Source organism: Dasypus novemcinctus, chromosome 16 (assembly GCF_030445035.2).
Source record: "Dasypus novemcinctus isolate mDasNov1 chromosome 16, mDasNov1.1.hap2, whole genome shotgun sequence".
Classification (NCBI taxonomy): Eukaryota; Metazoa; Chordata; class Mammalia; order Cingulata; family Dasypodidae; genus Dasypus; species Dasypus novemcinctus.
Window position 1 is genome coordinate 22,586,715 of NC_080688.1, and position 17,013 is coordinate 22,603,727.

A 17,013-nucleotide genomic window follows, 5' to 3' on the forward strand; every position below is an offset into this window, starting at 1 on the left:
TTTTTTTTGACCCAGTGGTTGCTTGAAATGTGCTTTTAATTTCCACAAAGTTGTGAGTTTTCCAAATTTCCTTCTGGAATTGTTTTTTACTTTCATTCCATTATAGTCAGAGAAGATATTTTATTCTTTTAAAAATATGTAGACTTTTTTTGTTACTAGACATATTGTTCACCCTGGAGAATATCCCATGTGCACTTGAGAAGAATGTATATTCTTCTGTTGTGTGGAGTGCCTTGTATTTTTCCTAGGTCTGTGTTTTATAATGTTGTTCAGTTCTATCGTGGTAGGTCTTTTTGAGGCACCAAAGGAGATTCCTACCTCTAAGCCTGTGTTAATGACTTACCCATGAAATCCCTTATTGCTGGAAATCCTTGAAACAATATCAGACATGGTCTTCTTTCAGATACTAGACTATCAACAATTGGGGAGCCTTCCTTGAGTATTCCAGTCCAATATTACTGCCTATCTAAAGTTTACCAAAACCTCATTATTAGTCTTACCACTTAATAATGCACTTTTCTTGATAGCCTCCTCCCCCAGATAATGAACTCCAGTATTTCAGTTATTGGGTCTATGTGTCTTAACTTTGATGTTAGAGACTGGCCTAGGAAGACGATCAGTAACTTTAGTGACAGAATGGTAGACACTGATTTGGGTATTTGTTATTTATTAAAGCCCCAGTTTGGGGCTTTATATTTTGAGGGAAACCACTATGAGGGAAATAATGGAAGAGTTCTGAAGAAATCCATGACCAAGCAAAGAATGCTAGGGATTAATTTTGATGTATATGGGGGTTTCCTAAGTCAGTTTCAAGGATGATTAAACACAAGCCATAAATCTTCACTGACCGAAACCCTTTCAGAGAAACCTGAACTGAGATGGCTGGCAGTGGCATTAAAAAAAAGAGAACATGTAATCCAAACTGTATAAATTCATGAATACTTCGATTCCTTGTTTCCAGGTTAAAATCATTTACTACATAATTAAACAATAGAAATGATAGTATAAAAATTTCAACGGGAAGACACTTTTGTAGCCAAGTATAAAAAGTATGTTTTTGTACCATGCTGTATTGGGGCACATTAGTTTATTTCAAAAGTTTCCCTTTTCCATATTATCAAATTCCTTTTCATCCCTCTAATTTATGAAGAATATTTTCTTACATTGTTTAAATTACAACTTCTATTTTAGCTATTTTAATAACAATTACTATTTTCTGGTATTAAGGATGGAAATTTACTCATAGAAGTTGTTCTTTATTCAATTCATCATATGAGATTTTTGCTCTTGTTAGAATTATTACTTCCAGGAATCAGTCATGAATATGGAGATGTTTAATACTATTTAGAAAATTTGGAAAATTGTTAACTATGCCCTTTCCCTTTTCTATGATTGGCATACTATACTCTTTACTAAATATTTCTATTTAATTCTGTTCAAATTACTTGAAAATTTTTCTAAATTGATAAAATGTCTTATGGCTCAGACTTCATGTTCTCATAGTGAGGGTAAGAGTGAGAAAGCCCTGGGCTCATAAAAAGCTTATGGGAAAGAAAATTATTAATAAAAACATTTTACTAATAAAATATGAAATATGATTGTTAAATATATTAGATTATTAATTTTTAAAACCATTGGAGCACAAGGAAAATAAATGTTAAACATATCCAGATAGAAATGAAAAGGGACTCAAAATGGTACAATAAAAAAAACCACAAATAAATAAATAGGCATTAATTGAAGAATTGAGGGTCAAACAGGATATAACATTCACAAGACTAGGTAACAAGATGGCAGAAGAGATGGCTCTAGAGAAGTCTAGACACTGTAGGTAAGGCACACAACTCCATGATATCAGGACACCATTGGTGAACCTTACCTTGGAATATATGATGATAATTTCCCTACACAAGATTCTTTTACCCTTCTTATTTGAACCTATAAATGGCCCTGTATTAGTCAGCCAAAGGGGTGCTGAGGCAAAATACCAGAAATCTGCTGGGTGTTATAAAGGGTATTTATTTAGGGTAGGAGCTTACAGATAGCAGGCCATAAAGCATAAGTTACTTCTCTCACTAAAGTCTATTTGGAGCAAGATGGCTGCTGATGTCTGCCAGGGTTCAGGCTTCCTGGGTTCCTAAATTCCTGGGGCTTGCTTTTCTCTGGGTTCAAGGTTCCTTTCTTTCTGGGGCTGGATTCTCTTTCCTCTGTGAGCTGACTTCAGAGCTCCAGCTTAAGTCTTCAGCATCAAACGCCAACATCAAAATTTCAACATCAGAAACCCTCAACTTCGTTCTTTGCCATGCCTTTTATCTGTTAGTCTCCACCCACCAAGGGATGGGGACTGGGTGGGGACTCAATGCCCTAATCATAGCTCAGTCATACCCAGGTACAGATCAGATTACATGCATAATCCCATATTTCTTTTTGGGAGTCATCAATTATATCAAACTGCTATAGGTCCTATGTCCCCGATAGCATGAGAATTGTATATTAAGAATTTTCCCCTCATAAGCAACTGTAAAATCTCTAGTACCACTTCCTAGAAGTAGCTGACCTGGCTATCCATTAATCTTCCCTGAGTAACTTGTTAGCATCTTTTACTTAAGACTTTTGCTAGAACTTCTCAGTTCTACCGACAGGAGAAAGACAACATCTCATTGTAAAATTAGGCCAGATGGCATTAGGTGCACCCTGTGGCTCACTAAATCAGTAACTTCCCATTTAAGGACCAAAGGCCAGACATGCCAGAGTGGTCAGCAGAAAGGGGAGTTATGTAAACCCTAAATTTAGGAGCCTACACATCAAGATCTATCTCTGAATTGTGGTTAATTAACCACAAGGATTAGGCTGATGTGCTGAAGGAAAAACAAAATTAAGGAGTGTATTCTGTTCCTCATTATAAGACCCTTAAAGAAATCCTGTATCTTTACTAATCTGGCAAAACTGTGCCACATCACCTTCAATTTTTTTCCCTTATATTTCTTTCCCTGCATATAAAACTCCAATTTAACATTCCCACATAGAGCTAGTTTTGGGAATATTCCTCCAATTCCTTGCTTGTGTACTCACAGTAAATCGCTTTTCACTGAGAAACCTGGTACTCTTTTGTAGGACTGGATCGAGCAGACCCTCTGTTGGAAATAGCCATACTTGAAATAACAATTTTGAGTGTGCCAGTAGGAGCTGTGCTACCCTGGGACTCAGCCCTCCAGAGTAGCCAGATCCATGCCTCATCAGTCATGGGGTTTTCTGAGATCCCTGAATTCCATGCCTATCAGCTACCTGGGGATTTGTGTGGAGGACTGGACCGGCTTCCATGGGGAGACCCTGGTTGCACTTCATACCTGGAAAATGGGCTTATTCAAAATTTGTTTTCTTTAGCAGCCCTGAAAGAGTCAAATACCTTTACCAGATCTCAGTGAACTGGTTTTCTATTAACTTAATTTTTTTAGGAGGTAAAAGGGTTTGAACCCAGGACCTCATATAGGGGAAAGAGGTGCTCAACCACTGAGCTACATTCATCCCTCTCAATTAACCTAATCTTAGTAGTTTACTCTTTGTTCTTAGTTACGAGAAGGACAATAACCAGACATTCCCAGTTCTACTTCGAGGAATGTCAGGAATAAGATGACATCTCAGCAAAACCATAAAATGGTGCCAGGAGTACCTTATAGCCCTGGATATCTATAACTTCCCTGGGACAAAAGGTGGCACATTGGGACATCAGTCAAGAGTTTTGCATACAGGAGATAACACAGGCTTAAGAAATTTGCTCACATCCCTCTCATGACACCCTGTAAAAACATTCTAGAGTCATTATCCACATGGCAGGCATCACTTGATCCTCAACCTTATTTCTCCTATAAAAACCTTAGTCCCCTTCTCATTCTGAATTAGTTTTGGGAACGTTACCCCAGTTCCTTCCTTGTGCACTCACAATAAATCACCTTCATAGCTAGACTTGTTTCTCTTTTGTAGTGCCAGATCATGCCTGCCCATCTATTGGACATAGCCATGCTTATGGTAACAGATTTTGGTGAGCCAGCAGGAGAGCAGGAGCCATGGTGGCCTAGGGGTGTGCTGTGTCCCTCAAGCAGCCCTGATCTGGGTCTTCTCAGCCATGGAGCTTCCCCAGAATGCTCAGCTTTGTGCCCAGCAACTGCCCAGCAATGTTCCTGGAGGGCTGAAGCTGGAGGTTCTGGGCAGATTTCATCCATGCATGAACACTAGGTGCTTTGGGTTAAGGCGACTCTTTTTTTCTTTGTTTCAGGAGGTACCAGGGCTTGAACCTAGGACCTTGTCCCTGTAAAACAGGCACTCAACCACTTGAACTCCATCCATTCCATGAAGGTGATTCTGAAGCTGAGTCTTCACCTCTGCTAGGTAAGTGTGTCAAATTCTTTCTTTTCTTCTGATCTGTTCTTGCTTTAACTTGATCAGTCTGCTCATGCTGAGGGGACATCTGGATTGGTTTTGTTAGTCTTTTCATGCTGAGAAGACTCCTGAAATTTGAACTGATCTGAGATCATGAACACAGACCTAGTGGGTTTGAATCCTATTATCTGTGATCTTAGATTTGGAGCTCCCCTGTTGATTTCAAAGCTTTTTCTTTGAAATTGGGAGCGTACTGATTTTGAGGCGCTCCTGTACTTGATGTTCTGTGTTTGTGCTTTCTGTTGGTGTTGCCTAGCCATGGGAAACTCTAGAATGTGCTGCCTGGGTCTCCTTTGAGGTGTGTTTTAGACAGTAGGTCAAAAATTGGAGGGGATCCCCTAAAGAAAAGGATTTTCTTTTGTAATACTATTCAGCAACAGAATATATTGGCTGATGGTGAAGAATGGCCTAAGAATGAGATGGTAAATGTTAATACTATTTTGCAATTAGATTTGTTTTGTGAAAAAAAATCACAATGTGTTGAGGTACCTTATGTTCAAATTTTCTTAGAGTTGTGAATGACCACGTTGCCTTGAAAAATGTAAACTGCTAGTTTTAAATAGCCCAAAGAAAGTGTCTAGTAGCTGAGGTGAGGGACCTGTTTGATATTCTTTTTCCTCCTCTGCCACCCCTTGTGGTTTCAGTGTTTAGCATTTTTTCAAGTGTGTTTTTTTTTTTTTTTTTTTGCCATTTGTATTTCTTCTTTGGACAAATGTGTATTCAAGTATTTTGCCATTTTTAATTGGATCATTTACCTTTTTTTTTGTTGAGTTGTAACCTCTCTTTTTATATCCTGGTTTTTAAACCCTTTTTGAACATGTGATTTTTCAATATTTCCTCACATTGAGTTTGCTGCCTTTTCACCCTTTTGACAAAGTCCTGTGAGGTGCAGATGTGTTTAATTTTGAGGAGGTCCCCTTTATTTATTTTTCTTTCATTGCATATGCTTTTGGTGTAAGGTCCAAGAAACCACCACCTACTACCAAGTCTGAAGATATTTCCCTACATTTTCTCCATTAGTTTTATGGTCCTGGCTTTTATATTTAGGTCTTTGATCCATTTTGAGTTAATTCTTAGATAGGCAGTGAGATAGAGTTCCTCTTTCATTCTTTTGGTTATAGATATCCAGGTCTCCCAGCACCATTTTTTGAAGAAATTCTTTTGTCCTTTTAACATGGACTTGGTAGGTTAGTCAGAATTCAGTTGGCCATAGAGATGAGGGCTTATTTCTGGACTCTTAATTCAATTCCACTGATTGATGTGTCTCTCTTTATGTAAGTATGGTGCTGTTTTGCTCATCATAGCTTTGAATTATGTTTCAAGGTCAGGCAGAGAAAGTCCTCCCATGTCACTCTTCTTTTTTTAGAATGCTTTTGGCATTTTAGGTGCATTTTCCCTTCCAAATGAATTTGGAAATTGCCTTTCCTAGTTCTGTAAAAGTTGGCTGTTGGAATTTTGATTTGTATTGCATTAAATCTATAAATCAGTTTGAGTGTGATTGCCATCTTCAAAATATTTATTCTTCTAGTCATTAACATGGAATGTATTTCCATTCGTTTAGGTCTTTTAAAATTTCTTTTAGCATTGTTTTGTAGTTTTCTGCATATAGCTCCTATACATCTTGGTTGAATTAATTCCTAGGTATTTGAGTCTTTTTGTTGCTATTTAAAATGGAATTTTTCCCTGATTTCCTTCTCAGATTGTTCAATAATTGTGTGCAAGAACATTAATGATTTTTGTGTGTTGAGCTTGTATCCTGCCAATTTGTCGAACTTGTTTATTAGCTCACATAGCTCTGTTGTAGACATTTGCGAATTTTCTAAACATAGGATCATGTAACCTACAAACAGAGAGAGATTTATATCTTCTTTTCCTATTTGGCTGTCTTTTACTATTTTTTCCTTGTCTAATTGCTCTATCTGGCACTTCCAGCATAAAGTTGAATAACAGTGGTGACAGTGGGCGTCCTTGTCTTGTTCTTCATCTTAGGGTTGACATTTTCATCCTTTCCCCACTGAGTATGACATTGGCTGTGGGATTTCCATATATGCCTTTTATCATATTGAGGAATTTTCTTTCTATTCCAGTGTTTTGAAGTGTTTTTGTCAAGAAAGGATGGTGATTTGCTGAATGCCTTTTCTGCATTGATTGTGATGATCATGTGGTTTTATTCCTTCAATTTTTCAATGCAGTGTATTACAATGTAATGCTGAATCAGTCTTGCACACCAGGACTAAATTCTACTTTGTCATGATGTGTAAGACTTTTCATAATCTGTTTGATTCTGTTTGCAAGTATGTTGTTTAGAATTTTTGCATCTATGTTCATTCGAGACATTGTTCTGTAATTTTCTTTTCTTGTAGTGTCTTTATCTGTCTTTGATATTAGGGTGATGTCGACTTCATAAAATGTGCTGCGTAATTTTCCCTCCTCTTCAAATTTTCAGAAGAGTTTAAACCAGATGGTGTCAATTTTTTTTTCAAAATATTTGTTAGAATTCACATGTGAAGGCATCTGGTCCAGGATTTTCCTAGTTGGGGGATTTTTTTTTTTTTTTTTTTTTTTTTAGTTGGGGGATTTTTGATGACTGATTCAATCTCTTTAATTGTGATTGGTTTGGTAAGTTCTTCTATTACTTGTCACATCAGTGTATGCTCATTTCTAGGAATTTTTCCATTGCATCTTGGTTGTCTGGTTTGTTGACATAGTTTCTCTTAGTATCCTCTTATGATACTATTATTTCTGTGGGGTCGTTCATAACTTCACCCCTTTCATTTATGATTTTATTTGCATCTTCTCTCTTATTTTTTCTTTGTTATTCTAGCTCGGTTTTTGATAGATCTTCTCAAAGTACCAGGTTTTGATGTTGTTGATTTTCTCTTTTTTTATTTTTTTATTTTTTCTTCTATTTCATTTATTTCTTGTCTAATCCTTATTATTTCTTTTCTTCTTGCTTTGGGAGTGGGTTTCTGTTCCTTTTCTAGTTTCTCCAGTTCTTTAAGTAGTTTTTTTATTTTATCTCTCTCTCCTTTTTTAATATAGGTGTTCAGGGGTATACATTTCCCTCTCGGGACTGCATTTGCTGTATCTCATTAGTTTTGATAACTTGTGTTCTTGTTTTCATTCATCTCAATATATTTACTGATTTTACTTAAATTTTCTTCTTTGACCCAGTGATTATTTAGGTGTGCATAGTTCAGACTCCACACATGTGAATTTACCTCTTCTTTGTTTAGTATTGATTTCCAGTTTCTTTCCATTACCATCTGAGAAGTGGCTTAGTATAATTTTAGTCTTTTTATATTTATTGAAACCTGCATTGTGACCTATTTGGTCTATCCTGGAGAAAGATTGAGGAGCAGTTAAAAATGTATAACCCCATGAGTTTGGGTGCAATGTCTGTATTTCTCTTAGGTCTAACTTGGTTATCATGTTATTCTTGTTCTCTGTTTCTGTGTTGATCTTCTGTCTAGTTGTTCTATCTAATACTGTGAGTGGTGTGTTTAAGTCACCAGCTATTATTTTAGAGATATCGATTTTTCCCTTCATTTTCACCAGAATTTTCCTCATGTATTTTGGGGCCCCCTGGTTAGGTGCAAAGATATTTACAACTCTTATTTCTTCTTGATGATTGTCACTTTCATTAATATATACTGTCCTTCTGAGTCTCTTATAAGCAGCTTATGGACGGCTCATATTTTTTTACTATTTATATCTGCTTATATCTCTTGATTTGGGAGTCTAATCTAGTCACTTTCAATAACATTACTGTAAATGCATTATTTTCTTACACTATTCTTTGTTTTCATATATTATATCACATTTTTGTCTGTCTTTTTATTCTTTTGGTTATAATGTCCTGTATTTGTCCCTGCTATATCATTCAGAACAACTACAAGACCCAACAATGCCTCCATATCACACCTCTTTTTCCCTCTCCTTGCCTTTAGCAACTCCCATGGCCACTGTCTCCATATCAGTAATATAATATCTTCCATTGTTAGAGTTACAGTAGTTCTATAGTAGAATGCCAGTAAGTCCACAGTCCAGTCCATATTTTTTTCCTTTGCTTTTTTATTAATTTTTAAAAATTATTGTCTTTTTTTATATGATAAATAGATCACACAAGCTGTTATGCTAAAAAACATGAAATTCCCCAACCCTGAGTACTCTGGAATGGCGATGCCCAATCCACTCCTGAACTGAGAGGGGCATCGATCCCACGTGGGTGATGGATATGATTCTCCTCCTTGCAGTTGTAGACTCTCTTGATTCCCTGGTGTGGTGGTTGACCCTCCTAACCAGCCTCTTGGCTGACCTGGTTAAGTTCAATGAACTGGAGACTAGGTGTTGCAACTCTGCTGAGGCTCAGGGCCCAGCTGGCACATGGACAGTTCAGAGATTAAAGTTTCTTGGGTATACACCAACCCCAGTGCCAACCACAGGTTCCAGATCTGTCTCTTAATTTCCTATCTTACTAACCTGCTTCACTACCACATGGGGGTCCTGGGTGTGGGTCCCATGCCTCCTAAATGGAAGACAAGAGGATATCGCCTCCTGCTATAATAGAGCTAGACACCACTGCAGTAGAGCTAGACTCTGCCCCCACTGCATCAGAGCTAGACATGCCCCGGCTGTAACAGGTGGAGGCCACAGGCTAGTGGACGCCACTGCAGCCTGCAGGGAGCAGATGTGGCTCAGTCTGTTGGGTATTCCCCTCTCATGTGGAAGGCCCTGGTTTGGACCCCAGTGCCTCCTGAGAAAGGCGAGTGTAGCAGTTCGATATGGTTATGAATTCCAACAATAGATATTGGATTATGTTTATAATCTGGTCTATACCTGGGCATGATTAAGTTATGACTAGGGCTTTGATTGGTTCAAGTCCTTAGGATGTTGAATCCTTACCCCTTGGTGAGTGGGGACTTACAGATAAAAGGAATAGCAAATGATAGAGTTGAGGGTTTTTGATGTTGGAGTTTGATGCTAAAGCCTTAAGCTAAAGCCTGAGGAAGAGATGACCTGAGCCAGGAGAAGAACACAGAGGAATAGAGATGGCTTCTTAGACATGGCAGAAACCCCAGGGAGAGAGACAGAGCCATTTGCCTGATAGTCTACAGCTGATCTTGTGGAAAAAACAGAGGTGCTGTGCCTAAGGAACCCAGGAAGCTTGAACCATCACAGACGTCAGCAGACATCTTGCTCCAATACATGGATATAGACTTTGGTCAGGGAAGTAACTTATGCTTTATGGCCTGGTAACTGTAAGCTCCTACCCCAAATAAATACCCTTTATGAAAGCCAGCAGATTTCTGGTATTTTGCATCAGGACCCCTTTGGCTGACTAATACAATGAGCAAACAATGAGCAGACAGACAAGCGGACTATCTGGGGGAAGGGTGGGACAAAAAAGTACATAAAACAGAAAAAAATTTTAAAAAAAGCAAGTACAAGAAGGGGACTTACTTACCAAACCACTGTTTTGGTACTGTATATTCAGGTCCCTTCATGGTTGCCAAAAATTCTGTTAATGGAGAGGGTTCTTGTGTGATTGCAGGAAAGAATTCAAGGACCAAACCAGGCAACAAGATGGTTTATTGAACAACAGTATTAAAGGAAGGACAGTGGGAGCTCCTGGGTGGGGCACATGGTAGCCTCTGAGAGGAGAACTACCTTGAAGGGTTGTTAGCTGACATCTTATAAATCCTTGGGCAAGGGGTGGGTTACTAGATGAGTAAAGTCATTGTTTCATAACCTTAGGCTTCTATCTCTTGCAAGCAGGCATCTTTCCCTGAAATCTTGTAACCTGTTTTGCGCTGCTGGTCTTTCCACATGTAGGGGTCTCTAAATATGTTAACTTTCCACATGCCTCAGTATCTAGATATATAACTCTCCACCTGCCCTAGATTTCTAAATACATGATTTTCCATATGCCCCAGGTTCCCTATTCTACCTCAAAAGCACATTTTGTACTAGCAGATTTGTTGAAATATTAAAATACTTTTATTTTTTATTTTTTATTGATTTTGTAAAAATATTACATTAAAAAAAAATATGAGGTCCGATTCAACCCCACCACCCCCACCCCACCACTCCCCCCCCAGCCACATTCACTCCCATCATCATGACACATCCATTGCATTTGGTAAGTACATCTCTGGGAATCTCTGCACCTCATGGTCAATGGTCCACATCATGGCCCGTACTCTCCCCCACTCCATCCAGTGGGTCCTGGGTGGATTTACAATGTCCGGTGATTGCCCCTGAAGCACCGTCCAGGGCAACTCCAAGTCCCAAAGGCACCTCCACATCTCATCTCTTCCTGCCATTCCCCATACCCATCAGCCACCATGTCCACTCTTCCCACTCCAGTGCCACCTTTTCTCTGTGGACCTTGGATTGGTTGTGTCCGTTGCACCTCTATGTCAAGAGGAGGCTCAGATTCCACATGGATACTGGATGCAATCCTCCTGCTTTCAGTTGTAAGCTCTCTAGGCTCCATGGTGTGGTGGTTGTCCTTCTTCAACTCCATCTTAGCTGAGTGAGGTGAGTCCAATAAATCCGATTGTAGGAGCTGGAGTCTGTTGAGGCTCAGGGCCTGGCTATCATATTGTCAGTCCAGAGATTCAAATCCCCTAATTATATCTTAAACCCCAACACCAACTACAATTCCAGTAAAGTAGCATGAAAGTCTTATGAAAAGAGATCCCATTTGAGTCCAGTTTCATCATGCAGAAAAACCAGCTCCAAAGAAGGGCCATCTGACATGGCAGTGAACCCCTTCTGCCATGACCATAGAACCCGTGGGTCTCTTTAGCCCTCCAAGGAACCAATACCTGGGGATTGTATCTACTTTATCTGTCTCTTAGTCTCTGCTCAGTTGTGCATAAGGGCAATCCTGCTGACAGCCTCCGGACTCATTTTTAGAGACTCGTAGCCATATAAACTCATTTCTCCTTTCCTTTTCCCCCTTACATTAGGTCAAACAGCATTTTAAAGTCATGTTATTATATGTAGACAGGGATATTCTGCTGATCCGCATCGAACCTTCAATTCAAGGTCATTTTCCAGTTGCATCATCAGTTGGTAGTTGATAGTGATCCCTCGGTGTCAGGGAGGCTCATCCCCAGGTGTCATGTCCCACGCTGGGGGGAAGGCATTGCATTTACATGCTGAGTTTGGCTTTGAGACTGGCCACATTTGAGTAACATGAAGGCTGTCAGGAGGAAATTCCCAGGCACAGTGCTGCTCTAGGCCTTGTTCTTATTTCAGGCATGTAGGCTCACAAGCATAGTCATTAGTATCAGGGGCTCACTCTTGGACCCTCATTCCTTCCCGGTACTTGCCGCTGCACCTGGGGGACTGCCGCTGCTCCCCTAGGAACAATGACAGAGCATCCCCGGCCAGGAACCCAGTACCCCCCCAGCTGTAGTTTTTAACTGTTGCCACTATGAGTATATCCAAACATTACCATGCACCCTGGACATATGCCCTGTATAGCTCCTTGTCAGCCATATATCACCTGTCAATAGTATCCTATACCAGTATTGCGCTGCTGCCATTGTTGAACCACTCTGTGATGCAGAACTTCCTGAAAATTGAAGCCCAATATAATGTCAGGATCCCTTACTAGCAAAATGGCATATAGCGATGGGTTTAAAGGTTGGATATAGAATACGTGTTGACTTGGAAAAATTCTACATCTTATCTTTTTTTTTTCCCCCTAATTATTGAACTTCTCTTCACAAGAGCCCTAGACCGCAGCAATTCATATATACAATATACAGCACTCCCACACATCCACCACAAAACCTTTTCCCTTCCACAGCGATACTTTTACAACCTATTCACATCATATTTACTTAAAGTGATGTACAGAGTCTGAGACAATAGCTTTCAAACAAGGTGACATCTGTGCTTACATTGTGGTGCATACTTTAGGATACACAGTTTTCTAATTTTTTAGTTATCCTATGTTTTACATTATGGTTTACATTATCAGTCTGTCGTCCCCTATATGTTTATGGTGTAATATTACATGTTTTATATCCATCCTTGTGTACTCTCGCGAAACTCCTCTCTTACCCCACTTTTACCTTGGTTCCACACATTTAACATCCATTTTCCCATCCCCTTGGTGCCCACAGTGACAGCCAACCTCCGTTTCCCGAGGAGCCACGTCCAGAGATACTTGCAACAGTGTTCAGGGCCTAACTTGCTCAACTGCCCCAATGCCCTGGGAGCCACCCTTTCTCTTGAGAGATGCAGTTCCCTCTATTTGATGGCATTAGTCCTCCCCGGGATGTGGGTCCACCCCCACACTCACTACTTGGGTCTCTACCCAATGGTACCACCCACTCTGGCAAAACGAGCATTCAGACATTCCCCAGGAGCCCGTCCCGCATCAGACCATCCCCTCCGAGCATCCTAAACAGGTAACCCTCTTAATTATATTTTGATACGATTTTCTCAGCAATTTACTCTCAACCAACACCTGATGCTCTCCTATGTTCGTATGCTACCCCTCCCTCCCCCCACTTTTTGGGCAATATTACCCATCCGCCCGTCCCCAGCCCCCCTCAAACCCAGAAAGCCCCACCCAAAGGCAACCCCTTGCCCCCATTTTATCTCTTCTTTGTGTTTATACTTACCGCCAGCTCATTATAAATTCCACCCCTGCATACGTCAGCTCACATACTTCCTCCACCCCCCGATTTCCTGTAAACCTATTTTCCAGTCTCTAGCTCTCTGAGGCAGCTTGCTTATTTCATATCTTTTAGGTCATGTAGGATTTCATATCTTTTAGGTCATTGTCCTTCAATGCCTGGGTTGCTTCACTCAACATAAGGTTCTCAATATTCATCCATGTTATCACGTGTGTTTGTAGTGTATTTGTTCTTACAGCCGAGTAGTATTCCATTGTGTGTATATACCACATTTTATTGATCCACTCATCTGTTAATGGGCATTTGGGTTGATTCCAACTTTTGGCGATAGTGAACAATGCTGCTATGAACATTTGTGTACATATATCAGTTTGTGTCCTTGTTTTCAGTTCTGCTGGGTATATACCCAGCAGTGGTATTGCTGGGTCATATGGCAAATCTATGGTTAGTTTTTTGAGAAACCGCCAAACTGTCCTCCAGAATGGTTGGATCCTTCTGCATTCCCACCAGCAGTGGATGAGTGTTCCCCTTTCTTCACATCCTCTCCAGCATTTGTATTCTTCTGTTTTTGTCATAGCTGCCAATCTTATGGGAGTAAGATGGTATCTCATTGTAGTTTTGATTTGCATTTCCCTGATAGCTAGAGATTTGGAGCATTTTTTCATGCGCTTTTTAGCCATTTGTATTTCTTCTTTGGAGAAGTGTCTGTTTAAATCTTTTTCCCATTTTTTAAATGGGTTGTTTATCTTTTTGTTTTCGAGATATATGAGTTCTTTATATATGCAAGTTATAAGTCTCTTATCAGATATATGGTTGCCAAATATTTTCTCCCACTGTGTGGGTTCCCTTTTTACTTTCTTGACAAACTCCTTTGAGGTGCAGAAGGCTTTAATTTTGAGGAAGTCCCATTTATCTATCAGTTCTTTTGCTGCTCGTGCTTTTGGTGTGATATTCATGAATCCATTTCCTATTACAGGGTCCTGTAGATGTTTCCCTACACTGCTTTCCAAGATCTTTATGGTCTTGGCTCTTATATTTAGGTCTTTGATCCATCTTGAGTTGATCTTTGTATAAGGTGTGAGATGGTAATCCTCTTTCTTTCTTGTACATATAGATATCCAGTTCTCCAGGCACCATTTGTTGAATAGGCCACTCTCTCCCAGTTGAGAGGGTTTGGTGACTTTATCGAATATTATGTGGCTATATATGTGAGGTTCTATATCAGAGCTTTCAATTCAATTCCATTGGTCTGTGTATCTCTCCTTATGCCAATACCATGCTATTTTCACTACTGTAGCTTTGTAGTATGTTTTGAAGTCAGGTAGTGTGATTCCTCCAATTTTGTTTTTCTTTTTCAATATGTATTTGGCTATTCGGGGTCTCTTTCCTTTCCAAATAAATTTCATAGTTAGTTTTTCTAGTTCCTTAAAGAAGGCTGTGTTGATTTTCATTGGGATTGCATTGAATGTGTAGATCAGTTTTGGTAGGATAGACATCTTAATAATATTCAGTCTTCCTGTCCATGAACAAGGAATATTCTTCCATTTATTTAGGTCTTCTTTGATTTCCTTGAACAGTCTTGTATAGTTCTCAGTATATAAGTTTTTTACCTCTTTAGTTAAATTTATTCCTAAGTATTTGATTTTTTTAGTTACTATTGTAAATGGTATTTGTTTCTTGATTTCCTCCTGATCTTGCTCATTATTGGTGTACAGAAATGCTACTGATTTTTGCGCATTGATCTTATAACCTGCGACTTTACTGAACTCTTTTATGAGTTCTAGAAGCTTTGTTATAGAACTCTCAGGGTTTTCTATGTATAGGATCATGTCATCTGCAAATAATGAAATTTTGCCTTCTTCCTTTCCAATTTGAATGCCTTTTATATCTGGTTCTTGCCTCAGTGCTTGAGCAAGTACTTCTAAGACAGTGTTAAATAGGAGCGGAGACAATGGGCATCCTTGTCTTGTTCCTGAGTTTAGAGGGAAGGATTTTAGGATTTCTCCATTGTAAACAATGTTGGCTTTAGGTTTTTCGTATATACTCTTTATCATGTTCAAAAAGTTTCCTTGTATTCCAATCTTTTGGAGTGTTTTTATTAAGAAAGGGTGCTTTATTTTGTCAAATGCTTTTTCTGCATCTATAGACATAATCATGTGATTTTTTTCCTTCAATCTGTTTATATGGTGTATTACGTTGATTGATTTTCTTATGTTGAACCATCCTTGCATACCTGGAATAAAACCCACTTGGTCGTGGTGTATAATTCGTTTAATGTGTTGATGAATATGATTAGCAAGTATTTTGTTAAGTATTTTTGCGTCTAGGTTCATTAGAGAAATTGGTCTGTAATTTTCCTTTCTTGTGGTGTCTTTGTTTGGCTTTGGTACTAGGGTAATGTTGGCATCATAGAAGGAGTTCGGCAGTGTTCCTTCTGTTTCAATTTTTTGGAAAAGTTTCAGCAGGATTGGTGTTAGTTCTTTCCGGAATGTTTTGTAGAATTCACCTGTGAAGCTGTCTGGCCCTGGACTCTTCTTAGTTGGGAGATTTTTAATGACTGATTCTATCTCTCTGCTTGTGATTGGTTTGTTAAGATCATCAATTTTTTCTTTCATCAATATCGGTTGCTTATGTGTTTCTAGGAATTTGTCCATTTCCTCTAAATTGTCATTTTTGTTGGAATATAGTTTTTCAAAGTATCCTGTTATGATAGTCTTTATTTCTGTGGGGTCAGTGGTGATATCGCCTTTCTCATTTCTTATTTTGTGTATTTGCATCTTCTCTCTTTTTTTCTTTGTTAGTCTCCCTAAGGGTTTGTCAATTTTGTTGATCTTCTCAAAAAACCAGCTCTTGGTCTTGTTTATCTTTTCAAGTGCTTTCTTATTTTCTATTTCATTTAGTTCTGCTCTTATCTTTGTTATTTCCTTCCTTTTTCTTCCTGTTGGATTACTTCATTGTTTTTTTTTTTTCTAATTCCTTCAAATGTGCAGTTAGTTCTTCAAGTTTTGCTCTTTCTTCTTTTTTGATATATGAATTTATGTCTATAAATTTCCCTCTCAGTACTGCTTTTGCTGCATCCCATAAATTTTGGTGTGTTTTGTTATCATTATCATTTGTTTCAAGGTATTCATTGATTTCTTCTGAGATTTCCTCTTTGACCCACTGTTTTTCTAAGAGTGTGTTGTTTAATTTCCAAATCGTGGTGTGAAATCTGGGCCTCTGTCCCTTGCAAATTTCGGGCTTCACTTCACTTTGGTCAGAGATATTGTTTTGTATGATTTCGGTCTTTCTGAATTCATTAAGCCTTTCTTTGTGGCCTAGCATATGCTCTACTTGGAGAATGATCCATGTGCGCTTGAGAAAAATGTATATCCTGCTGTGTTTGGGTGTAATGATCTATATATGTCTATTAGATTCAGCTCCTCTAATATACTGTTATACTGTTCAAATGTTTTGTTTCTTTAGTGATTCTCTTTTGAGATGTTCTGTCCAGAGTTGATAGTGGTGTATTAAAATTCCCCACTATAATTTTAGATGCATCTATTCTTTTACTTAGTTTTTCTAGCATTTGCCTCACGTATTTAGAGGCGCCCTTTTTAGGAGCATAAATATTTATGATTGTTCGATCTTCTTGATAGATTGTCCCTTTCACTAAAATGTAGTATCCTTCTTTGTCTCTCACAATTATTTCACATTTAAAGTCTATTTTGTCTGATATTAATATAGCTACTCCTGCCTTTTTTTGGTTATTGTTAGCTTGTATGATTGTTTTCCAGCCATTCACTTTCAACCTCCATGAGTCTATGGGTCTAAGATGTGTCTCTTGTAGACAGCATATAGATGGGTCATATTTCCTTCTCCAATGTCTCAGTCTGAATCTTTTGATAGGTGAGTTTAATCTGTTGACATTCAG

The 17,013-nt window shown here is 38.8% G+C and overlaps 1 protein-coding gene across 17 annotated transcripts in view; it reads left to right on the forward strand.

Annotated features, from left to right (window-relative positions):
• The window catches only part of LOC101429205 (zinc finger protein 596-like), a 134,197-nt gene that overhangs the window by 9,877 nt on the left and 107,307 nt on the right, over positions 1-17,013 (forward strand). For all 17 annotated transcript variants that reach the window (XM_058277333.1, XM_071208431.1, XM_058277334.1 and 14 more), the window contains exon 2: positions 4,274-4,386. The gene's annotated coding sequence lies outside the window, so the exon portion shown is untranslated. The remainder of the gene's footprint in view (positions 1-4,273; positions 4,387-17,013) is intronic.